The following is a 26,176-nucleotide window of genomic DNA, read 5'->3' on the forward strand; positions in this document are numbered from 1 at the left end:
GTTATGAAGATTGCTTCCCAGTTTATTACTTCCCTTCTGATTTTACTTACATTGGTTTTGTTTGTACAAAGACTTTTTAATTTGATGTAGTCAAAATTATTTATTATACATTTTGTGACTCTTTCTAAGTCTTGCTTGGTTTTAAAATCTTTCCCTTCCCAAAGGTCTGACATGTATACTATTCTGTGTTCACCTAATTTGCTTATAGTTTCCTTCATTACATTCAAGTCATTCACTCATTCTGAGTTTATCTTGGTGTAGGGTGTGAGTTGTTGATCCAAACCTAATCTCTCCCACACTGTCTTCCAGTTTTCCTAGCAGTTTTTATCAAATAGTGGATTTTTGTCCCCAAGACTGTATCATTGGGCTTGTCATAGACTGTTTTGCTGAGGTTACTTACCCCAAGTCTATTCCACTTCTGAGAAGGAAATCACTTTAAAAGACTGATATATATAAATTTAAGGTTGCCAAGGAATTCAGCTATGTAATTCCTTAATGAAAACTCAAGACAGCAGTCAACCTTTTATGGAGTTTAATTACAAATAGGAGGAAGAAAGGTATGAGAGAGAGAGAGAGAGAGAGAGAGAGAGAGAGAGAGAGAGAGAAGGGAATAGGGCTTAAATACCCCCTCTGTTTAGGCTGGGCCAAAAGGCCCAAGCCCTTAGATAGCTGAGGCAAAGAAAAGAGATCAGTCCCTATCACTCACGTAACCAAAATGAGGAAACAGTTTCAGGGGCCTCCACCTCTAGCTTCCTTCAGAGCAAGCTTCTCAGAGCACAACCTCTCAGAGCAAAACCTCTCTAACCCCCCTAGTCCTCAGACCCCACTATCTTTAAGGAAACCATCCAAGTTCCCTCCCCTCAGTTCTCACATCTACCAATCACTGTCCATGTCTTCCCTGTGCCAATGGTGGCTCTAGCTTAACCCAGGACCTCCCAGAGGTCTGTGGCTTTGCACATGTCTGTTGAAGGTCATATTCTCAAATAATTAAATCTTGATCCTTTGCTGCAGCCCTTCCTAAATCCTGTTACCCTGAGTAGGGTGGAGATTGGAAGTTCCAAGACCTGGTTCTGTCATTCCAAGTATCTCTATTGTATCAATTCTAAAATCAATCATGACTCAAAGAACTTCCTGTTCTATGATTAAGCATAGGTCAAAGCCCTTTCCATTGTTCAGCAAAAGGTTTCTGTCCTAAAGTAATCTTAAGTAGGGAGGAGAAGGACCCTCCCATGCCAAGGAGGGGGGTTCACATTCCAATAGATTATCAGTAGGAAATTTTCAAGTATGAAATTTCCGAATAGTGAAATTTCCAACATTTATAAGTCTAAGAAATTTTAAGGTTTACACACTGATCCTCCTTTCTATCTCTTAGCCAGTACCAAATTGTTTTGATGACCACTTCTTTATTATATAATTTGAGATCTGGTACTGCAAGGCCACATTCCTTTGTATTTTTTTTTCATTATTTCCCTGGATATCCTTGATCTTTTGTTCTTCCAAATGAACTTTTTTATGTTTTTTTTCTAGTTCAGTAAAGAAGTATTTGTATGGCACTAAATACATAAATTGATTTCAGTAGGATGGTCATTTTTATTATGTTAGCCCATCCTACCCATAAGCAGTTAATGTTTTTCCAATTGCTCAGATCTAGTTTTAGTTGTGTGGAAAGTGTTTTGTAGTTGTGTTCATATAGTTCCTGTGTTTGTCTCTGCAGATAGATTCCTAAGTATTTTATATTATCTAGGGTGATTTTGAGTGGAATTTCTCTTTCTAATTCCTGCTTCTGAGATGTGTTGGAGATATATAAAAATGCTGATGACTTATGCAGGTTTATTTTGTATCCTGCAACTTTGCTAAAGTTGTTGATTATTTTGACTAGCTTTTTAATTGATTCTCTAGGATTCTTTAAGTAAACCATCATATCATCTGCAAAGTGTGATAGCTTGGTCTCCTCATTGCCAATTTTAATGCCTTAAATTTCTTTTCTAAAGCTACTGCTAGTGTTTATAGTACAATGTTAAATAATAGAGGTGATAATGGGCATCCTTGTTTCACTCCTGATCTTATTGGGATGCATCTAGTTTATCTCCATTGCAGATGATGTTTGCTGATGGTTTTAGATAGAGACTGTTTATTATTTTTAGGAGAGACCCTTCTATTCCTATACTTTCTAGTGTTTTTAATAGGAATGAGTGTTGTATTTTGTCAAAGGCTTTTTCAGAATCTATTGAGATAATTATGTGATTTTTGTTGGTTTGTTTGTTGATATGGTCAATTATGTGGATGGTTTTCCTAATATTGAACCATCCTTGCATTCCTGGTATAAATCCTACATGATCATAGTGAATAACCCTCCTGATCACTAGCTGGAGTCTTTTTGCTAGTATCCTATTTAAGATTTTTGCATCTGTGTTCATTAGGGAGATTGGTCTGTAGTTTTCTTTCTCTGTTTTTGACCTGCCTGGCTTTGGAATCAGTACCATATTTGTGTCATAAAAGGAATTTGATAGAACTCCCTCTTTGCTTATTATGATAAATAGTTTTTATAGTATTGGGATTAGCTGTTCTTTGAATGCTTGATAGAACTTACTTGTGAATCCATCTGGCACTGAGGCTTTTTTTTAGATAGTTCTTTGATGGCCTGTTCTATTTCTTTTTCTGATATGGGATTATTTAAGAACTCTAATTCTTCTTCTGTTAATCTAGGCAATTTAAATTTTTGTTAAAATTCATCCATATCCCCAAATTGGCATATTTATTGCCATCTAATTGGGCAAAATAGTTTTTAATGATTGTCCTAATTTCCTCTTCATTGGAGGTGAGTTCTCCCTTTCCATCCATGATACTGTTAATTTGCTTTTTCTCTTTCCTCTTTTTTATTAGATTTACCAATACTTTGTCTATTTTGTTTGTTTTTTTTTCCAAAATACCAGCTTCTAATCTTATTTATTAGATCAATAGTTCTATCACTTTCAATTTTATCAATTTCTCCCTTAATGTTTAGGATCTCTAATTTGGTTTTCTTCTGGGAGGGTTTAATTTGTTTCCTTTCAAGTTTTTTGATTTTCATGTCCAATTCATTGACCTCTGCCCTTCCTAATTTGTTAATATATGAACTCAAGGATATAAATTTTCCCCTGAGTACTGCTTTGGCTGCATCCCATAGAGTTTAAAAGGATGTCTCATCATTGTCATTTTCTTCAATGAAATTATTAATTGTTAATATGATTTGTTCTCTAGCCAATTTTGGAGAATCATATTATTTAATTTCCAATTAATTTTTGATTTGACTCTCCATGTACCCTTACTGATCATTATTTTTATTGTCTTATGATCTGAGAAGGTTGCATTTATTATTTCTGCTTTTCTGCTTTTTATGCCATGTTTTTATGACGTAGTATATGGTCAATCTTTGTAAATGTACCATGTGCTATTGAGAAGGTGCATTCCTTTCTGTCCCTATTTATTTTTCTCCATATATCTATTAACTCTAATTTTTCTAAGATTTCATTCAACTCCTTTACCTCTTTCGTGTTTATTTTTTATTTGATTTATCTAAATTTGATAGTAGTAGGTTTAGGTCTTTCACTAGTATAGTTTTACTATCTATTTCCTCCTTCAATCCTACTAGTTTCTCCATTAGAAATTTGGATGCTATACAATTTGGTGCAAACATGTTGATTAGTGATATTTCTTCATTATCTATACTCACTTTTATCAGGATGTATTTACCTTCCCGACCCCTTTTAATCAGGTCTATTTTTACTTTGTCTTTGTCAAATATCATGATTGCAAGTCCTGCCTTCTTTCTATCAGTTGAGGCCCAATATGTCTTACTCCAACCTTTAATTCTGACTTTGTGAGTATCTATCTGCCTCATTTGTGTTTCTTGTAGACAACATATGGTAGGATTCTGAATTCTAATCCACTCTCCTATTCAACTACGTTTTATGGGTGGGTTCATCCCATTCACATTCAAAGTTATGATTGTCACTTTTGAATTCCCTAGCATTTTGATATCCTCTCCTAGTTCTATCCTCTCTTCTTTTGCTATATCCTTTTAACTCGGTGGTTTACTTTTACCCCTATTCCCCTCCCTTAAAATGCTTCCCTTTCTGACCCCTCCCTTTTTGTTCCCTTCTTGTTTTTTTAGGGTCTGTTAAATTCCCTCCCCCCTCTTCTTCCATCCCTTTTTCTGTAATCCCTCCCCCTATCTCTCTTAGTTTTCCCTTCTTCCCTACCCTGTAGGATAAGATAGACTTCAAGATCCCAATATATCTAGATGCTCTTCCCTCTCAGAATTGATTTCACTGAGAGTAATGTTCAAGTATTACCTATTAATACTCTCTTCCTCTCCCTCTTATAAGAGTATTCTTCCCCTCCCCTTCCCATGTGTATCTTTGTGTGACAAAGATTATTATATTTATTTTATTTTTTCAAGTATCTCTTGGTACCATCATTGATTCCCCCTTTTTCTTTTTTCTTTTTTTATGCATATCATTTATAGCCTTTAATGCCCCAATCTTTTCCTATGAATGCTTTTTCTATTCACTATAATAATGAAAACATTTTTTGAGATTTACAAATAACATTTCCTCCATATCTTAGTATATATAATTTGATCTAATTGTAGCCCTTAAAGAAGAAAGTTTAAATAAAAAATCATTTTTCTCCCTTTCCCTCTCTTTCATATTTACCTTTTCATGTTTCTCTTGATCTTTGTGTTTGGATATCAAACTTTCCTCTTAGGTCTGGTCCTTTCTTTTCAAATACTTGGAAATCTTCTATTTTTTTGAATGCCCATACTTTCCCCTGGAAGTATAAAGGCAGTTTTGATGGATAGGTGATTCTAAAACCCAGTTCTCTTACCTTTCTGAATATTGTGTTCCAGACCTTGTGGTCCTTTAGTGTGGACGCTGCCAGGTTTTGTCTGATCCTGATTGGTGCTCCTTGGTATCTGAATTTCCTCTTTTGGGCTTCTTGTAGAATTTTATCCTTAGCTTGAATGCTCTATAATTTGTCAATTACATTTCTGGGAGTTGTTTTTTTGGGGATTTAGTGCAGAGGGTGTTCTATGGACTCTTTCAATGTCTATTTTGCCCCATTGTTCAAGAACATCAGGATAGTTTTCTTGGATGATCTCTTGTAGTATGATGTCAAGATTTCTGTTTATTTCTTGCTTTTCAGGTAGACCAATGATTCTCAAATTGTCTCTCCTTCTTCTGTTTTCCTGATCTGTCACCTTATCAGTGAAATATTTTATATTTTCTTCTATTTTGTCAGTCTTTTGATTTTGCTTTATTAATTCTTGCTGTTTTGCAAGATCATTGGTTTCTAGTTGTTCAATTCTGGTCCTTAAGACCTGATTTTCTGCTTTAACCTTTTGGTATTCAGCTACGATTTCTTCATTATTTTTAAACATTTTCCATTTCTTTTGCCAGAAGGCTTCCATCTTTTTGATAAGCTCCAATAGAAATTCTTTCAGGGATTGTGGACATTTTTTTTAGGTTTTGCCTTTGTTTGAATTTCTTCCAGTATTTCTTCTGTAGCTTGGGTTTTTCCTCCTTAAAAATTCTCGAGGTTCACAGTCTTTTTTTTTGTTTGTTTGTTTGTTTTGTCTTGTTTTTGGAAGGATGTTTAGGCTCCTGTGCATAGTTAGCCATCTCCATGTATGTTTTTCCTTCCCTTTTTAGTCAAAAATCTGAGTGATCTGGGCAGGCTCTGTGTATGGAGTTAAGGAGCAAGGGTTTTGCCTGAGGCAAGCTCTCTAATCTCCACAGTTCTTTGCAGCTCTTCTCTGTGCTACCTTCCCAGGGGTGTCCAAGGTTTGCGCTCCCCTGCCGGCCTGGGTTTCCTGTCTAGCTGCTTTCAGGGGTAGGTCTCCTGCGGTCCTAGTCAGCTCCCAAGGACCTAGAGGAGCCCTTTGCTCACTCTAGCAGTGCCCCTCACTCGCTCGCTGGTTCTGGCCTGAGCTGACTCTGGTTCTGGCTCTGTAGGTGGGGTTGGGGAGGGTGGATTGGCTCCCATTTGGTTGGAAGATTTTTCACCCTCTTATAGTTTGGAAATGCCCCAATCCAATGTACTTTCAATGCTGCACCCTACTGTATAGTTTCTCCATTCTTCTGAAAATGATTTTTAAGATCTGTTGAGCTGGTCTTTGTCGGTGTGTGCTGAGGAGAGGAAGTGTCCCACGTCTAGACTGCCTCCATGCTTACCTGGAATTCCAGAAGAGGAGCTGAAGTTTTATCAAATAAAGGTGAATTTAATAACAAGTTTGGATTGGGAGGTTCAGGGAAGAAGAAATTGGGATTTCCCTAGATTTTGTTTGAGTCTCTCTCAGCTTTTGAGCTGAGGCCAGGCCTCACAGGCTGAGGGAGGGTTTCTTTTATTCCTGTCTAAGCTAATCTGTGCTAGTTTTCTTAAGTTCAAAGTCTTTAGCAGTAGACAGAAAGAAGAAGAAAGGGTTCTGACCTTCAGAGCTGGTCTCTTCATGCTGACACCTCTAAAGACTGGCCTTACAGTTCAAACTGTTCCTCTTAAATCCTTTTGTTCAATGACATAATCATAGGAATCCAGGTAGAGCACACAGTTGGGAAAAATCAAGGAATAGAGGTACTTCTATCCCGACAGAGGGAGAGAGGATCCTTCCAGTCAGAGGGTCAGGAAGCCAGAGCATCAGGGGACCAACTGCCACTCCCAGTTGCCCCTCCCCCCCCCACCAATTGTCATTTTTGTCAATATATTCTCGCTAACATTCCAACTGCTGTTTGTTCCAATTCAGTGGCAGAAAGTCCAATACTTGCTTCAGTTTTCCTCTCCACATATTGAAAAGCAAAACAAACTTCAGAAGAGGGACAGCATAATAAAAGAGAAAGGAGAATAAACAGAAGAAAACACAATTGAGGTAAATGCATAGTTAACCATCATAACTATGATTGAGAATGAGATGGATTCATTCATAAAATGAAAGCAAGGGGCAAAGTGAATTAGAAACCATATAGAATAATAGACTGTTGAAAAGAAATACACTTGAAACAGAGAGAGATACACAGAGGTAAAATAAGGGGCTAGCACAGAATCTACTATACTTTAGCTGATGGTTAAAAAAATTAAAAGGGAGAGTTGCAATCATGCTTTCAGTAAAAGCAAAAGCAATAATAAAGCTATTTTTAAAAGATGAGCAAGAAAACTACATCTTGCTAATAGGCATCATAGAAAATGAAGTCATATCAATACTTAACATTAATTAACAAAATGGCTTAAAAACTAAATTCTTAAGAGAAAAGTTAAATGAATTTCAGGAGGAAATTGATGGTAAAACCATAGTAGTGGACCTCAATCTTCTTCTTGCAGAGCTAGATAAAATAAAAAGGAAAGAAGCTAAGGATATGAATAGAATCATAGAAAAGTTAGAGATGATAGATCTCTGGGAAAAAAAACTGAATGGGAAAAGAAAATAATATACCATTTTCTTGACTATACATGACAACTGTACAAAACCTGACCATGAATTAGGGTATAAAAATTTTACACTCAAATGCATAAAAGCAGATTAAATAAACCCTTTCAGACCATAATACAATTAAAATACATTTAATAAAGGCCTATAGTAGCATAGGTTTAAAATTAGGAAAGTAAATGGTCTATTTGCAAAGATTAAGTATCAAAGAACAAATCATAGAAATAATTAATAATTTCACTAAGGAGAATGACAACAATGAGAGAATATTACAAAATTTGTATGCCAAAGCAGCACTTAAGGGAACATATATATTTTCAAACATTTACAGCAGGAAAATAGAGAAAGTGGAGATCATTGAATTAGGAATGAAAGTATTAAAAAAAAACTTTAGAAAAAAAGCAAATTTTAAATCCCCAAATGAACATGAAAATAATAATCCTGAAAGTCAAAGAAGAGATTAGGAAAGAAAAGTAAGAAAACAAGTAAACTAACAAATAAAAGCAGGAGTTTGTTTTATTTTAAAAAAAACATTAAAATAGAGAAATCATTGGCTAAATTGATTTTTTTAAAGAAAAAAGAAAATCAAATTAGTATTATCAAAAATGAAAAGGGCCTGGGGTAGCTGTGTGGCTCATTGGATTGCTAGCTAGGCCTAGATAAGAGATGTCCTGTATTCAAATCTAACCTCAGACACTTTCTAGCTTTGTGACCCTGAGCAAGTCACTTAACCCCCATTGCCTAGCCCTTTTGGGTGTTCTGCCTTAGAATCAATAGACAGTATTAAATCTAAAATGGAAGGTAAAGATTTAAAAAAATGAAAAAGGCAAATGTGCCACCAACAAAAATTAAATTAAGTTATTTTGGGCAATTATATTCCAGTAAAACTAACAATCTGTGAAATTAATAAATATTTACAAAAATATAAACTGCCAAGATTAACAGATGAGGAAATAGAATAAATAACCCAAACTTAGAAAAAGAAATCGATCTAGTCATAAATAAACTCCCTAAGGAAAAGTCCCCAGTACCAGATGGATTTATAAATGAATTCTATAAAACATTTAAAGAACAACTTATCTAAATATCATATGAACTATTTGAAAAAAATAAGTAAATAGTATTTTTACACAATACAGTTTTAATGCCTAATCAGAGGGAGAAAAAGGAAAGAAAGAAAATTATAGGCCAATTATTAACTTAATGAACATCAAAGAAAAATTTAAATAAAATATTAGCAAGGAGATTATAGCAATATATCACAAAGATTATGCATTATGAGCAGGTAGGATTTATAATAGGAATGCAGCATGAGTTCAATATTAGAAAAAAACTATCAACAAAATTGACCTGATTAAGAAAAAAATCCAACTATTTGATTATCTCAATATGTGTAGAAAAATGTTTTTAATACAATATAAGACCCATTCCTATTAGAAACTATAGAAAGCATAGAAATTAATGTAAACTTTCTAAAATGATAGATATCTAAATAAAACCAAAAGTAAGCATTATTTGCAATAGTAATAAACTTGAAACCTTCCAGTAAAATCAGGAGTGAACCAAGGATGTCTATTTGCATGAAATTAAGAAATCTCTGCACCATCATTTTCAGCTGAAGATCCAAATTTTAATTGTGGTAAATAAAAGCTGCAGACCCCACCTTGCAGAGTTAGTTTACTAACTTGGTCTTTTCCTAAAAATCATAATTGCAGTTATTTATATACAGTATTATATATGATCACTTAGTTATGTATGATCAATAGTATGAAAGCAAAAAAATCCCCAATTTTCCTTTCACATTATCACTACCATTATTCAATATTGTACTAGGAATTCTAGCTATAGCAATAAAGAAGAGGAAGAAATTGAAGGAATTTTAAAAAGCAATGAGATTAAAAAAAACTATCACTCTGCAGATGATATGATAGTACACTTAAAGAACCCTAGAGAATCAAATAAAAAACTAGATGAAAAAAATTAACATCTTTAGCAAAACAAAAAAAAACCCCACTTAAGTCATCAGTCTTTCTTTATGCTACCGAAAAAAAAAATACAGCAGGAAAAGATAGAAATAGAAGTTTTATTTGAAATGACTGCAGACAGTATAAAATACTTGAGAGTCTATCTGCCAAGAAAAAATCCAGGGGCTATATGAACACATTTGTAAAATGCTTTTTTATACAAAGACAGCTCAAAATAATTGGTGAAATATTAATTACTCATGGTAAGGCTGGATTGATATAAAAATTATAATTTTATTTATTCAGTATCCTACCAAACAAAATACCAAAAATTTTTTATAGAACTTAAAAATATTAACAAAATTCATCTAGAAGGGGACAGCAGGAAGCTCAGTGGATAGAAAGTCAGGCCTGGATATAAGAAGTCCTCAGTTCAAACCTGGCTTCACACACTTTCTACCTGTGGCTTCCTAGACAAGTCATTTAACCCCCATTGCCTAACCATTTTCATTCTTCTGCCCTGGAACCAATACTTAGTAACAATTCTAAAACAGAAGGTAAGGTTTTGAAAAATCTTGAAGAACAAAAAGTAAAGAATATTAAGAAAATTAATGAAAAATATAAAGGAAGAAAGGCTAGTAATACCAATTATTTAAACTATATTACAAAGGTAACATTATCAAAAACAACCTGGTATTGACTAAGAAATAGAGAAGTGGAGCAGAGGAATTGATTAGATACATAAAACACAGCAGTAAATTATTTTAGTAATTTAGTGTGATAAACCTAAAGATTAAAAATTTTAGAGTAAGAAATCACCTTCTGATATGGAAAATATCTTGGGAAAACTGGAAAGCAGTTTGGGAGAAATTAGCTATAGATCAACGTTTCCTATCATATGCCAAGACTAATACTATCAAAATGGATATGTGACATAGATATAAAGGGGGATATCATGAGTAAATTAGGGGAACATGTAATATTTTACCTCTCAGATTTATGGCTAAGGAAAGAATTTATGGATGAGATAGATAGGATCATGGAAAGCAAAAAAATGGATACTTTTGATTATATCAAATTTAAAAACTTTTGGAACCAGCAATATTAATTCAGCCAAAATTAGAAGGAAAACAGGAAACTGAAGGGAAAATTATAGTAGTTTCTCTGATAAAGTCTTCCTTTCTCAAATATATAGGGAACTGAGCCAAATTTATAAAAATAAGAGCCATTCTCTAGTTGATAAATTGTCAAAAGACAAAAAAAAAATCAAAGATAATCAATAATCACACAAAAATGCTCTAAATTACTACTGAATACAGAAATGCAAATTTAAACAACTTTGAGATACCACCTTATACCTCTTAAATTGGCTAACATGACAGAAAAGAAAAATGATAAATGATAAATACTGAAGAAATGATAAATGATAAATGATAAAATGATAAATACTGAAGGGGATATGGAAAGATTAGGACACTAATTCATTGTTGGTAGGATGAGAACTGGTCCAACCACTCTGGAGAATAATTTGGAACTATGCCCAAAGATTTATAAAACTGTACATACGCTTTAACCAAGCAATACCACTATTCGGTCTGTTTCCAAAAGATAGCAAAAAAAGGGGAAAGATGATTTCAGAAAGACCTAGGAAGGCTTACATAAATTGATGGGAAATGAAGTAAACAGAAGCAGAACATTGTATTCCCAATGAAGATAAGTTCCTTCAAGGTAAAGATTCTCATTTTTATCTTGTGTCCCCTGAACCTAATGTATCTTGTACATAATAAGAATCTAATGAATGAATGTTGCTGGGGGCCATCAAGCCACGGTGTCAAATGTGGAGGTCAGGAGGTCACAAAGTGACTCCTTGGCAGGATGGAGACACCCACTGAGCCCCTTCTGTGTGACTTCTCTCATTAACATCCCTTATTAATGGAATTACTATGATTATTGTTCTTTTCCTAGCTTTAGGGAAAATAATATGAGAGCAAAATACTTGCACATTATCCCCCCCCCCAGAATACCACCAAAAAAGATCATACTTACAAAACCAAACCCAAAAGACTATCCTGGGTTAACTTCTGCTTATGCATATAATTTACAACAAAGTTGTGCTCGGAAATTCTCCACTTCCATGCAAAGAACAAATTCTCCTAAGCCAGTACATTAGTCATCCTAGGGAGAGACTTATACACCATGCCTTAGTACACCATACCTCTTGACTTGATTTACCAACCAAAATTCATCTTTGAAACTCCCCATGAAACACCAAGACAAGATTAGCCTAATATTAAAACTGAATTGTGTTTCTATTATCCCTTTGATCCCTCAACTTGGCCACAATGTTTGTCAATTATCTTCTAGAACTTCTGATTGATTATCTATTTTTATTAAAAGTAATAAAATGATTTTCTTTGATTGTATGCAAGTCCAAGCACCTCACAGGTTAATGAAAAAACTGACCTGTAGCTACATTGCCTGTGACAAAATCATTTATCTTTTGCAAAAGCTTCATGTATACTGTCAGAATCAATAGTAACAATATAAGTATATGGAATGATCACAGAATATTAATCAAAAGATTTGTTAAAAGTTAATGTATCACTAATCCAATTATATGCTTTGAACATGTATGTTGAATAATGTAACCGTGTGCCAAGAAAATATGTATTCATTGGGGCATAAAAATAAAAGCCAACCCTGGGCTTGGTGGAGCAGTTCCAAGCAAAGCTTGGCCCCAGGCTGACACACATAGCTGTCTTCTGTCACTCATTTACACCTTGCCACTATATCTGACTGAGGACCCTTGAAACCATGAGCAAGGCTGGCCCTGAACTCGTGCCAGAATGTGTGTTGAATTGAATTGAATGTTTCAAGCTGAATATGCTGCACTCAGGAACAAAATACAAAATTCCACATCACAAGGGTTGGGGACAGAGTATCCACACAATCTGGGAAATCCACATAGACTTTTTTGGATTTCATGTTCTTTTCACAAACTTTAACTTTTTACATATTTTCACTTTAAGAAAGAAATTATGTATATTCCTGGCATTAAAAGATAAAATATATTTATATTCTACATATGTTTTATACATTTCTGAGTTTGTAAAGTTTTTTCTATGTTGTCTTCTGGCCTGCAGTTTATGCAGAAACCTCCTCCATTCCCATTTAATTTCTTATGCCAACCCACAATAATCAAACAAACAAATTATATATAAATATACATATATGTATATATAAATCATGGAGGGAAAGTCACAATGTGGAAGGGTTACTTGTACAGTGTTGACGTATGTGTGTCTCTGTGTGCATATGTGTATTAATGTATTTAAAGAGTTTCTGCTTCGCTGTTTACATCTCCAAAGTTCAATCATGGGAGTGAGAAGCGATTCATCATGATTCATCTTCTCCTGAACAGTAGCGCAGATCATTAGGAAATGACTGGAAGCCTGGTACAGCAGAATCTTGAGAAACAATTTTGAAACAACTGGATTCAGAACAGTGTTTCCCAGAGTACCCTGTGTCATAGTTACTTTATAACTGGGATGAGATTAGTAGGTGAGAAGGTATTAGCATAATAACTAGGGAAAGAAATGAGGTTAAATCCAGGTGAATTATATAACTAGTAATTACCTCATCATTGTTGATTGGGGTGGGGTTGGGGATATTTAGCCAAGACATATTAAGACAGAAGAAAGATTGCTGTTGCAAGTAGAATATTAGGGGCACAGTGGATTACGGCTCCACAACCTTTTGCTCGATTTGGCAATCGGCAGAAAAAGGACCAGAGCTAAATGAGCTTGTATGGCTCAGGAAACATAAAGCTACATGTTTTTCAATTCCTGGGAGTTTACTTGTTTGTCCTCCTCTGTGATCTGCTCTGTACTTAGGCAGCTAGAGAATGATTCTATAGAGGCATCTACATTTCTTTTCCTTAGATGCTATTTGCATTGTAGCTATTCTTGGCATTTCTCCAGAGGAAGGGGCCACAACCCTTCTTTGGTAAAGATGAGTCTGTAATGACAATGTATTTCATGTAATGTCAATTTGTATGTTGGTCTGATCCCGTAATTGTCTGTGATTCTGTACTATCCCCTTAGGACTATAACTGAGAGCCTGAGAGGTCACACTAGAAAGAAACCAAAAAGTTGGGGCAAAAGATGGTAAGAAAATGGAGAAGCCATTGAAAATCCAAGATGGGTGGAAGCAGGGGGATTCACACATGAACATCTGATGTGTAAAAGCATTAAACTCAAAGCCGTAAAGGCATGTTTAAGGAGATGGGGTCAGAATTCAGCTGGAATATATGAACAAATTCCTTTCCAATTATGCAGTCTTAATTATGCAGAGCTTAATGATGGGCTGAAAGAAAAGCACAACAGGTGTTCTGATATTTAAATCAATTCATGAACCTTTCCAGCCCACCACCATAAAAGCACACACTCACAGCTTCCCACAGTTTTTCCCTGCCCCATTAGTTCTGCAAATTCAAGTTCAATAGTATAAGCATCTATTTGGAAGAGATAAGTATTGATCTTGGTGGTGAGATCTGTGGGGGACCCACCTTCTTTCTTTCCTAACAAAAGGGAGCTCTCTTGGTGCCCAGCACAATTCAGCTGAATCTTCTACATTTATACTCCTGATTTCTGGATTGCTTTGTGTCTAAAAGGGATGCTGCAAATTTAGCGTGTCACAGTATGGACCCTCTTATTAATAAAAGCAATTTTCTTTGGCTCTTACAATTACAATTTGTTTTGCATATATTAACTCATTGGATTCTCACAACCCTAGGAGGTTGATAATCCAATTATTATTCTCCTCATTTTACTCTATCTAGAAGAGGAAAAAATAACTTTTCTAATATCACATAGATGAGAAGTATCAGAGCCAGGAAGCATAACAGCTCTCCCATTTTAGTAGTCAGAGATCTATCTACCATATGGTACTGCTTCTACATCACGATGAACATCCAAACATCTTTTTCCTTCTCATGATCAACATCATCATCATATAGTGCTTTAGGTTTACAAAGTATTTTACAAATCCTATCATGTATGATTTTTATAACTCTACAAAGAAGATGCTATTAGTATCTTCATTTAACATATGAGGAAACTCAACCTGGAAGAAATTAAATATTTTACTCAGGGTCACACAGTAGATGTCTGTACCGGAACTTGAACTTGGGTCCTTTGACTCCAGATGTGGTACTCTATGTCATCTAGTTGTTTATAAACTTAGTTCCATAGCATTATATGGGATGTATTATGTTTTGTTGTTCCTCCTTTATTTCAGAGAGAACCAATGACATAATGAAGTCAGGGTATAGGTGATATCTTGACTTGCCTGTGAATTGAATTTAAGTGAGGCAGAGTTGCACAAAGTCATGGGCCTCACATCAGCACAGAGTCATCAAAGTCCAGTGACAGGAGAGAAGTCAAGACAATTGGCAATGGCCCAGGATGCAATAGATGACTTTGGTGTCTTAAATGTCTGACCAAGTGCCTGCTTTGATCCCCTTCATGACTGCTGGGACAAATCATTCTCATTCACTCATTCTAGTTGGAGATATCTTCATATGTGTGAGGTAGACATCCCCTTAATTCACCAACTTCATCTAGTCCATATTTAAGAGGACAATTTTATAATAGTGTAGACTTTGCTTGGAGCCACGGGTGAGAGTTGGGTGAAAAGTGGACACTAAAGGCATTATATGGGATGTACTATGTTGTAAAACATTTTTTAGGGATCACAGGGATCATAGCTTCAGAACTGTAAAGGAACTTAAAAATGATCTAGTCCAAACCGTTGATTTTCTATGAGGCCCAAATATGTTAATCAAGGTCAAATATCTTATAAGTGTCAGAACTAGGATTCAAACACAGGTCCCATAACTCTAATCTCAGATGATAAAATCACAGATAAGGAGGCACTGATATGTTTACAAGATATTAATACCTGGTAATCATTCAGAAAGTGTGAATATGTTCCTGTTTGTTTTCAAAGGAATAGGCCATTATTTGGAACAAAAAAAAATGTCTAAATCCCTTGAGGGGAGAGAGCAGGTAAATAGTTAAAACAAGAAACAGTTAAAGCATGTAAGAGTTTAGGGGTGATAAAGACAAAGCCAATGGTGTCTGGGAAGAACCCAGCTCATTACTCTTGAGAAAGAAATTGGGATTTTTTAGTTATCAAGGTTAGATGTGTTTCCTATGTGTATACCTCACAAATATTTTAAATTTTACATGTATTGTTTTCTATGCATTCTATGTGTATATATGGAGTAGTGTGACATGAGTTAATGAGAGAAGGAAAAACTTTTAACTAATACTTAATGTTTTTATTATGTCTATAACTCCTGTCCTAAAATCTCTTGATATGGGATTCTCTTAATAGTGGAGATAAAGTCCCTGCCCTATATAATGGGCAATGCAGAGGTGGGGAGAGGTGAGAGGTGAGAAACCTTCAGTTTTGTGTGTCCCCTTCAGAACCATTTTCCTTTGGCAGTGGTCAAGTTTCAAGTCTTCTCTGAATATCAAACAAGTTTCTTCTAGAGCTCCTGGCTTCCAGTTTTGAAAGAAAAGGTGGAAGAAGTCACCCCTTTTTCAGATTGGCGAAGGAAAATAAAATGGGAAGCCTTGGGAGGAGTAAGCAGTCTCTAAATCATAACCTCAGCTTGCTTGGGAAGTTTCTCCCTGAGTGAGATCTAAGACTGCCTCTCTTAGTTGAGCTGAGTTATCTCACTCTCAATGAGAGATTTCCTTCATTTTGTATTGTCTGAAATCAGATAGATAGATAGACAGACAGACATAGGCAAACAGATAGATAAATAGGAAGATAGATAGACAGAAATTTAGGTGGACAAATAGATAGATATCGATATTCTCCTATGTGTGCCTTCTCTTATTTCTGTTTTACTATGATTTGAAAAAATATATATGTCTTTGCTATTCTCTTTGTATGTTCATTGTAGAACTGGTATTTGATGAGAAAGGGATGAAACCTTAGACACTCACCCTTCTACCCAGAAATTACAAAGCAATGAAAGGTTTGATGGAACCTAATTATGCCCCCTACATGAACACATTGAGGAGCAAACAGATATATTTCTAGCTTGGTATCCCCTCTTTTTGAAGAGAGTAAAATGGTACCCTCCAGCTCCCAATCTCCTACTTCTCTTCTTGATAGGAACAAAAGTCTCCTTTGAATAAGGATAGGGAGAGAAGATGCTAAAGAAAAAGCTATCGGCCTCCCTTTCAGCTATACTCTACAACCATACACAGCCCCCTCTCTATATGTGGGGCTTCTCTTATGTTTATCACTACGTGTCATCTTACTTTTGAGAGACTGGGTCTTAATCTTTGGTAAACTAACTATGTCAACTGGCTAATAGTTAAGAAGCTTGAGAGTTATAGTCATTTGAAGCACAGACTCATAAGGTACCTTAAAACCAATGGGAGAAAAGCAGCAATCATCCTCAAGAGGACCCAGCTCTAAAGAGCATATTGGAGGAATAGCTCAGGGTGGCTGTTACATGTACATTTGGTTAGAAACAGAGGCTGAAAAGGGAGTTACTGCTCTTTCAGGGACAGTCCCAAAATTGGGCCTGAACATAAGGTTGAAGAACAAATGAGAACAGACTTGGGAGTTAGGTAGCCGCTGTTGATTTTATGGCAGACAAGCTCAATTAAACTATTTATTTGTCTGGTTCAAGACCAAGATCTGGGACTGAATCCTGACAAAAGAGTATCACCTGTAATCTTCACTTGCCACATGCTACAGTTCTTTTTTTTTAATGCTTGACCCACCTGTTCAGTTTTGTTAAAATTATAAACTAGCACTGTAAACAAGATATAAATTGTGCTCAATGACACCAGAGGACCCAGAAGTGTCAAACTGTTTCTATGAAGGTTTTTAATCTATTATTTCAAGGTGACTGGATACTCCAAAGGTGGTCATTAGATGTCTCCAGCAGCTCCCTTCAGCAAAATTAGAGAGACATTTGCCATAACTCTGTCACTGCTAAATATAGAGGATGAGACATGTTTCTTTAACTAAAGGACTTGCTATATCCAAAAAGACAACATAAGAGCCCTAAATACTCCGAGGAGAAATCTTTACTTCCATCCATTAGAAAATGGTTTTTTAAAGTCAGAAATCACACAAAAAAGAGAAAGTGAGTTTAGTCTCTACTCAAGAAGAATAACAATTGCAAAAGATTGGACCTTAGTCTAAAAAGAGGGCTAAAATCAGAGCTCTGGAATCACAAAAGTAAAAGGGACTCAAAAAGTGACAGTGAATCCCCCCAAACAATTTTAATATGTGTAATACCTCCTCTGGGTTCACAATCCTAATTGTCACTGACAGGCACAATTGGGCTGGGTAAATAGCATCTGACTCATTTCTCTCCTTGAAGTCTCAGGGACAACACTAAAGATTTGGGGTTGGTTTCTAATATTTCTTATTAAATCTAATTTAGTATTTCCCCCCATTAGCATTTTAGAAATTAACATTTCCCCAATATCAACTAGCTAATGGAATATTACAAGAAGAATATCTGGTAAAAATTGAGGTACAAAAACAATTTTAGGGGAGCCCAAATTGGGACTTGCATTCTTCCCCTCTACGTACCTATTCAGTTCCTGGAGAGAGTGCATTCAAACTTTGTAGTTACTACAAAACATTTGCCACTCCATACTGGTGATACTTGGGAGTCCTCTCCCTTCTCATACTATCCCCATCAAGTTCACTGTTGCCCATGGGATAGCCAATGGGCAGGTTACTTCTAACTCAACTGAGCTGACTCCTTGCTAGGCTGGCTCAAGCACATCATTCCTCAGAGTTCCTGCATGATCTCACTAGTCAGATATTGCTACAACTGGGTGCAGGATGCTGATTATCAGTGGGACTTGAAATGACTTTGATGAATTTCCTGATCTTTCCAGTCAACTTGATGATCCCATCTCAGGATATTCACTCATATAAGGTCTAGAAAAGAAAGACATCAGAAAAGAATAATCACATCTTCTTGGACACATAGTAAATAGGGGGAAGATTTTTATTCATGGTTACAACAAAATACATTTTTATTATTTAAAAATGGAAATGGGCCAAATTTCTTAAAAGACAGGAAGGAAGGAAGGAAGGAAGGAAGCAAGCAAGCAAGCAAGCAAGCAAGCTAGAAAGTGATAAAGATGTTAAGAACCCTAAACACTATGTCATACAAAGATCACTTTAAGGTACTGAAATATTACAATAGCATTGAAGGGGTTTTGGGGAAGAAATATAGAAGGAACATATAAATATTTTTATTTTATTAAAACAAGGAAGGGGAAAGTAAAAAGGGAAAGAAGGGAAAGGGAGTGATCTTAATTATTTTACCCTCTAAATTATAAGTTATCTGACTACAAGTATCTTATTTCTAAGCATATTAAAGGCAAAATATTTAGGGATTAGTAATCTTACAACAGAGTGTTTTGGTGGGCAAAGTCCAAAAATCCCAAGAGAAATATCCAAAGGTTCTATCTGTCCAGCAAAAGAATGAAGATTGCCTTCTTTTCCACAGCCAAAGATATTCCCAGGCTTGTAATTTGAATTATGGTTTCTCAAGCTGCTCTAGGAAAAACTCCTCCTCCTTCATCCAGGTCAAAAGAGATTGTCAGTTGCTTAACTTTCTCTAGGATTCTATTCCACCACCTCCAGGGAAAATTCTAATTCCATGCCCTGTCAATTGCTCATTTCCTAAATCTTATTTCCTATTGTAACAGTACTAGGATGTTTTTAAACTAGAGTGGAGTAAAAGACTTGAGGGGAATACAAAAAATTTTTGTTACTATTTGAAAGGTTATCATGTGGAACAGGGATTAAATTTGTATAATTGGCAACCCCATAGTGAAGAACTAGGAAGAGTAGCTGGACTCTACTAGGACATCTATTTGGCTCAAAATAAGGAACAGCAAGTACATACGCCCTAAGGAAGAATAAACCTCTTTAGAATATAGTGAGTTCCCCAATACTAAACATCATTTAAGTGGGGACTAGATGATGATGATTTAGGCATGTCTTTAAGGAAGGTCTTTAAGACCTTCACTGCTTCCATGAGTTTTGGCCTTGCCTTTCCTAACTTTAATCAACTAATGGACTCCACCTAGGACACACTATTAGTAGAGGATACTTCCCCCTAACATTCTAATTTGAACTTGATCAATCTTATCTACACATTGAATCATGTCCTACCTCTTGTCTTTCTAACCCAAAACAGAGCCAGTATCCTTCTAAATGAAATTTCTATTCCAAACTTCTTTGCCCTATCTGGCTCACTCTACCTTTCTCTAATTCCTATCATCCTCTGCCTTTTCCTTACTCTGTGAACTCTAGAATTCCTGCTTTCTTCTTGACAAGCTCCCTTTTCAGTCTATATCTTTTCCTCAGACAACTGCTATATTCTGCACTTCAGCAAAACATGAAGAAATCTCATCCCTTGCCACCTTCTCTAATATCAGCTTCTTTCTTAACACTCACTGTAGCCTCTCCCCAAGCATACACAACAAGAGGAGTCAGCTAACCCTTCCTCTCTCTGCCACTTCCACACTAGTACTTATACTCAATCATCATTTCCTCTTTGAAGTTTACAATATTTAACTTTATTATCCTGCCCATATCCTTCATGCTACCATACTACTATTCCCCAGGGCATTCCTTTTTCAGTCAATTAGTTTGGGTGTTTGGTCCTGTTTCTCTCCACTCCAATTCTTGTCCTTTTTGGCTTATAAATTCATGTTGATGACTCTTCAAACACTTTGATCTACCAACTCATTGTAAAAAAGGAGGAAAATGGAAGAAAGAATTCTCCTCTCTTACTAATGGATAGGGGTGAAAGGTTTTACCCCACTGGATAGATGTGTTTCTCCAGAGAGAGGCTGAAAGGAGATGTGAAGGAAAAGGAATATGGGGGAACTGAAGATCTGAAGTAAATAGCTGTATCTCTCCTTTCCTCAAGCTTACCTGACCTTAGAGCTGTGGCTTATTCAGGGGGCAACATAAGAAATCTGTCTACTCCTCTGACCAAGAATATACCACAAACTGTATCCTTGAACCTTGAAATGTGAGCTCAAATGCTGGGAGGGTGTTAAATCCCAGACAGTCTTTTCAAGGGTAAGGGTCTGGTGAACAAGGGGATGACCAAGAGCAAAGAGAAAGTTAAAGTTTGAAGAGATGCTGAGAAAAGGAGCAAATGGAACTTAAACGAGACCTGGGGGAAGGGGGGGGGCAGGCGGGAAATGGGATGGAATGCCATCCAGGTTCAAAAACAGTTCGAGCCAAAGACTCAAGGTTCTTCTTATCTGGGACTCTGGATGGAGCTGGATGCAAGAAATACCAATCTCAAAATACTTTTGCTTGAACTGAATGATGATCTTAATGCTCAACCGAAACCAATATTTGGAATAGAGACTTTATTTCCCTTAGGGGAACCCAGAGGGTATTTCCTGAAAAGATTTCCTTGGTCAAGACCTCAAGATTTATATTAGGAAAGAAAATCTCAGAGACTTCCCTTTCCCTCTGCCCTTTCATTTCCTCCTTCTTTCACAACCCTATACCAGAGTAAATGAGATATTTTGAGTTATACCAGAAATTGATTCAGAGTTGTAGTAGGAGGGGAATTTCAATCTATCAGTTAAGAAGGAAGCTGTAGGGAACAGACTTACCCTTTAGTCTGGATTGACTGACTCCACTAGTAACTGTTCAACTCAGTGAAAGAAAGAGGAAGTGCCACATAGAACTCAATCCCCTAACAGCTATTCAGTGGTTCCTTCCCTTTCTAAGTCCCCCTCCCTATTACAGTCTGTGTTGTTGGACCCTTCCCTATAGTCCCAGTGACAAGCTGGATCCTTGCTTATCACAGATGAAACAAGATTTCATCTTTTATCTTGTTCCTCACACCCCCAACCTCTATCTTCTCAAGAAAACTCTAACCTCTAAAAGACATAAACTGAAATTTTATTTCAGGAGTTGGGGAACAAAAAGGGTTGAAGGGACAAGGCAGTAGGAAAGTGGGAAAGGGAATGCCCTAATAACTATGTTTGAGGTAGTTGGTATTCACAGGTCCTTGGCCAGAAGTTTTTTTGCCTCCAGTCTTTCTCAACACCTTTATTATCATATATTATTATTCTATACTAATTTAAAGTAAATATTTCTATGAATCTATCCAAGGAAAACAAGAAGAGGAGACCCAATGGAGAGGACAGTTTGGCTCTGTCCAAAATCCAAATGAAATCCCTCTCTATCTTGAAATAGCAAGAGATCAGTAAAAGGAGGTTGTGGGTGATTTCTAGCTGGAGATAGGAACTTAACAAGATGGAAATCAGGTTCTTTGTTCTCCTGGCTTCAGATATTTTTCTCTCTGACCCTCAGGAAATGTTCCTCTTAGGTTTCTTCCAAGATTGGAAGTACCAGTTAGTTGGTTCAGAATTCTCTCAGCTCCAGTTCTCCCAGCATCCTCAGATCCTCTTCCCTGCCCCCATGCCAGGCTCTCCATCAGACTGCAATATTCTATTTCATGGTCTCTACTCAATCTACCAACTCATCAACCCTCCAAACTCTGTCTCCTCACTTTTAGCCACTAGTTGACACTCTAATCAAGCTCTACATGTTCCACAGCATCTGTTTCAGCCACTCTGAAGGCTATTAGAACAAACTGTGTTCATATTCCCCTTTCTGGTGAGGAGTCTTATTATACCTGATGTAGACACTCCCTTAACTCACCAACAAGTTTGAGACCTCTCAGTTACCCTCAACCTGATTTAGTCCATCTGCCAAGATGGATTTACTGAAGAATGGATGTTACACATACTACAGCTTCTTGGAGCCACAAGTGAGAGCTGAGTGGCAAGTGGACACCAAAGGAAGAAAGCAGTCCTAAAAAGAACTCATTAAACCCTCACACAAGAGGTACTAATCTTCCCAGCACATTCTATACAAACATCAAAGAAATCAAGGTCATTCCAGCCACTACCAATCATTGTGGCTCTTGTCTTGTCACTGATCTTTGATGACTCTGGAAAAAAAAAGAAAGATCAACAACTTTGTGCAAATCTGCCTTACCTAATCCAATGTATGCATGAGTCCACAGACATCACCACTAAAGTCACTTTGGTCCTCTTTGAGTACAAAGGAAAACAACCAAACAAGGTGGCATAGCAGTCAAGAAGATAGATCTAAATTCAAAGGAGCATTCATTAACTTATTAGCTGTGTGACCATGAGAAAATCACTTAAACTTCATCTGTCTCAGTTTCTTTATCTGTAAAATGTGGGAAATAAAATTGTCTGCTTCCCAGAGTTGAGGATAAAGTGAAATATTATCCAAACAGAGCTATATAAATCATAATTATTTCTTTGTTACTATTACCCTAGACTGCACTTTCATCTAAGGTTATTTCATCTTCAAGATCCTAAAATTCTTGGCAATGAGCACAATTCCCTGCCCCTTCTATTCCTTCTATTGCCTAAGCTCTGCTAATTTGTATTTCATCTTCATCATAACTTGAAATGATTCCATGTTATTCCACTTTTTCTCCAAGCCCATTACCATTACTTCCCCTGTATTATTCTCCCTTAGAAATATGGATCTTTTGGGGGCAGCTGGGTAGCTCAGTGGATTGAGAACCAGGCCTAGAGACTGGAGGTCCTAGGTTCAAATCTGGCCTCAGACACTTCCCAGCTGTGTGACCCTGGGCAAGTCACTTGAACCCCATTGCCTAGCCCTTACCACTCTTCTGCCTTGGAGCCAATACACAGTATTGACTCCAAGATGGAAGGTAAGGGTTAAAAAAAAAAAAAAGAAATATGGATCTTTTTTTGAAATTGAAGAAATTAATTTCAAGTGTTAGAGAGATCAGTCTTTTCTATCTATCCTTTAAAATTAGCAGTAAATGTTCCCCAAATTGGTAATTAGATAATAAATGTTACTTTTATGTCATTAAAAAGTGAAAGTATAACCCATCATGGTGTTCTCCAACAGGATTTGCTGAAGTATAGCTGACTGGCACTGGTTCTTCAGCTGGATGAATCTCAGATGGATGGAGAGTGCAGGGGATGTGAAAGCTGCCAAGGCCTCCTCAAGTGTTTCCAGATAATGAAGATCATTCTCTTACAGGCTTGTAGAGTTTCAGACTATGTGCCATCAATGTACACATGAATACAAGCTTCTAGAATCTGTGGGGCGGAGGATAAATTTTTGGAAACAATGCAGTTTGAGGCTATCTTACTCAGAGAAAGAAGAAAAAAAAATTTCCCTTCTTAAGTAACTTCTTAATAAGACTTTAACAATTTTGTATCATCTTTGAGGTTTTCAGAGCACTCATTGACAAGAGTGTATATGTAGGAGATTATGAACAAATTTTTGGAATTTAAGATTGGTCTTTTGTGCCCATTGACTTTGACATACACCCTATCCCCTAGGCAGCCCTTTCAGTAGCCTATAACTTCAATTCTTCAGAAACTGTGATATTTGTTATGTCAACCATATATCATGCCCAGAAGAATTATGATCCTAAAAGAAAAAATAAGTTTCTATGCCTTGGTGTAGCTTGGGATCACTGCAAGTGTTGCCTACTTTCTCAAATGAATTCCAATATATTCTACTTGTCCTGAGTAATTGTAAGTTCAGTGCATTTTTATGTGCAATATTTATTCTATATATTTGTGTATTTCTCTACAGATGTCTACCAACTACATATCAAAAGGCACTTTTCATCTACTTGTCTTTTCCTCTGTTGATAGTTTATCCTTCACATATTTTCCAAAATAATATTCTTAATAATAAGCATAATTACAACACTTAACTTGTGTACACAAAAATCTTTCATGGATCCCTTTTATCCCCTAGGACAAACTATAACCTTATTTGTCTGGCATTTAAATTCTCCAAAATCTGACTCCAACCTACCTTATTCAACATTACTTTTCTTAACACTTTTTATGTTCTAACTGGACACTATCTTCTAACTCCTTACATTTATTTTGATCACCCCTCATGTCTAGAATGCATTCCCTCCTCAGCTTTATTCAAATGATTTTATTTCCTTAACAAAACCAACTTAACTTAAAAAGAACTCTTTTTCATATTTCCTTGGAATTCTAGATGAATTTGTCCACAAACTGAATTTATCTTTTAGGCTTTGATTATACATGTATTGGAGTTATTTTTTTTTCCTGGATTGTCTTGGGGGATCCTGTGGCCATTTAAAAATCTTGCCAGAAAATAGACTGTCCAATTATAATCTGCAATAATAGAAAAATGCTAATTTTCTCTAGTTGATTCCTGAAAACCCCAAGGTACCCAAGAATCATAGTCCCAGATAGAGGATCTCTCCAATGAGCCCATGAAAATATAAAAGGCTTTAAAATTTATCCTAGATAAATTTTTCATAGTGTTTCATATCCCCTCTGTTCTTACTCCTCTAATGGAGCACTTGTGTTAATAATAGATTAGAATCCCAAGAGGGTAGTTAAGTACTGGCCCTTATCAGGACTCTAGAGTAACATTGAAGGACTAAAGTTTCTAGCAATATTAATTCTTATCAATGAAACCTATTAAGAGATGCTTTGCTTTCTATCAATTGCATGAACTGTTGTTGGCCCTCAGAGGTGATTATGTAGCTTAACCATCTTTTCAATGATAGTTGGTAGTTTGATGCTATGTTGTAAAAATTCAGATGTCATTTTAATTGCAACTGATTTTGCATATATCTGCAAAATTGTAAATCCTGGGGAGAAACATAACAGTGATTCAAGCAAAGCTTTGATTAGCTTCTTTGTGAGTGAGGTTAAGTCATTAGAGACTGTTGGAGTTTATTTCTTCACAGCTTGGGAAGAAATGAATCTATAGCAGCACTGGAATTGAAGAGTGGATTGTTTTTTTCTTCTGCAACAACAGTTTTAAATCTTCTTGAAGAGAGAGGTGCAGAGAGATGACTAGAGGGAGTGAGTGGTGGTACCAGCAGTTGCAGCAACAGCTGTAGTATCATCAAGGAGAAGTAGTAGTAGAAAATATAATACAGAAAATTTTCCAGTAGACTGACTCTAGATATTTCAATAACTAGGGTATTTTCCTTTCCTTATCTCTTCTTAACTTATTGAGATAGTCTAGCACAGAATGACTGAGTTATGCTCCCTCTGAGAAACTGTTGAAACAATGGTGATCTTACTCCACTCATTTATTTTTCTGTTTTACTGACAAAAAAAGCAAGCAGTATAGTTCATTTTAAAGCATTTTTCTACTATTTTAAATTTTGCTTACTCATTTTTTTTTGTATTTTTAAATGGTGGTTTTCTAGAAAAAGGTAAGATAATTTTAATTGCATCCTGAGATTTGACCTTTGAACAACTGACACGAAATTCATTTGGCTGGGGAAATCTTTTCCTCCTGGTAATAAAAAGAATCACCTGATAGCTTAAAGCTTTATGAATTTTATTAGTAACATCTAATTTTAGGATTTCTCACTGTATAAAGAAGGGAAGCCACATGAGCCTAGGAATGTTGTCCTGGGATAAGGTAATATTTTTATTTCCCAAATAACAGATTGCTTTGAACCTTCAGGCTATTTCCACCCAACATCAGAAAAGAAGGAAGGGAGATTTAAAGTCTGGTCCATAGTCACTATCAATAATTTTGTGTTTCCCTCTATCTTGATCTCTTTTTTAATACCTTACCTTCTTAGTATAAATTTTAAGATGGAAGAGTGGTGAAG

At 36.0% G+C, this 26,176-nt stretch overlaps 1 long non-coding RNA gene across 1 annotated transcript; it reads left to right on the forward strand.

Moving 5' to 3' along the window:
- Positions 1 to 4,593: 4,593 nt before the first annotated feature.
- Positions 4,594 to 25,877, forward strand: LOC130458331 (uncharacterized). The gene is made up of 3 exons (XR_008917504.1): positions 4,594 to 6,256; positions 6,782 to 6,904; positions 23,446 to 25,877. It is a non-coding gene; the product is annotated as an uncharacterized LOC130458331 (long non-coding RNA).
- Positions 25,878 to 26,176: the final 299 nt, after the last annotated feature.

The sequence above is a fragment of the Monodelphis domestica genome, chromosome 3 (genome assembly GCF_027887165.1).
Source record: "Monodelphis domestica isolate mMonDom1 chromosome 3, mMonDom1.pri, whole genome shotgun sequence".
Classification (NCBI taxonomy): domain Eukaryota; kingdom Metazoa; phylum Chordata; class Mammalia; order Didelphimorphia; family Didelphidae; genus Monodelphis; species Monodelphis domestica.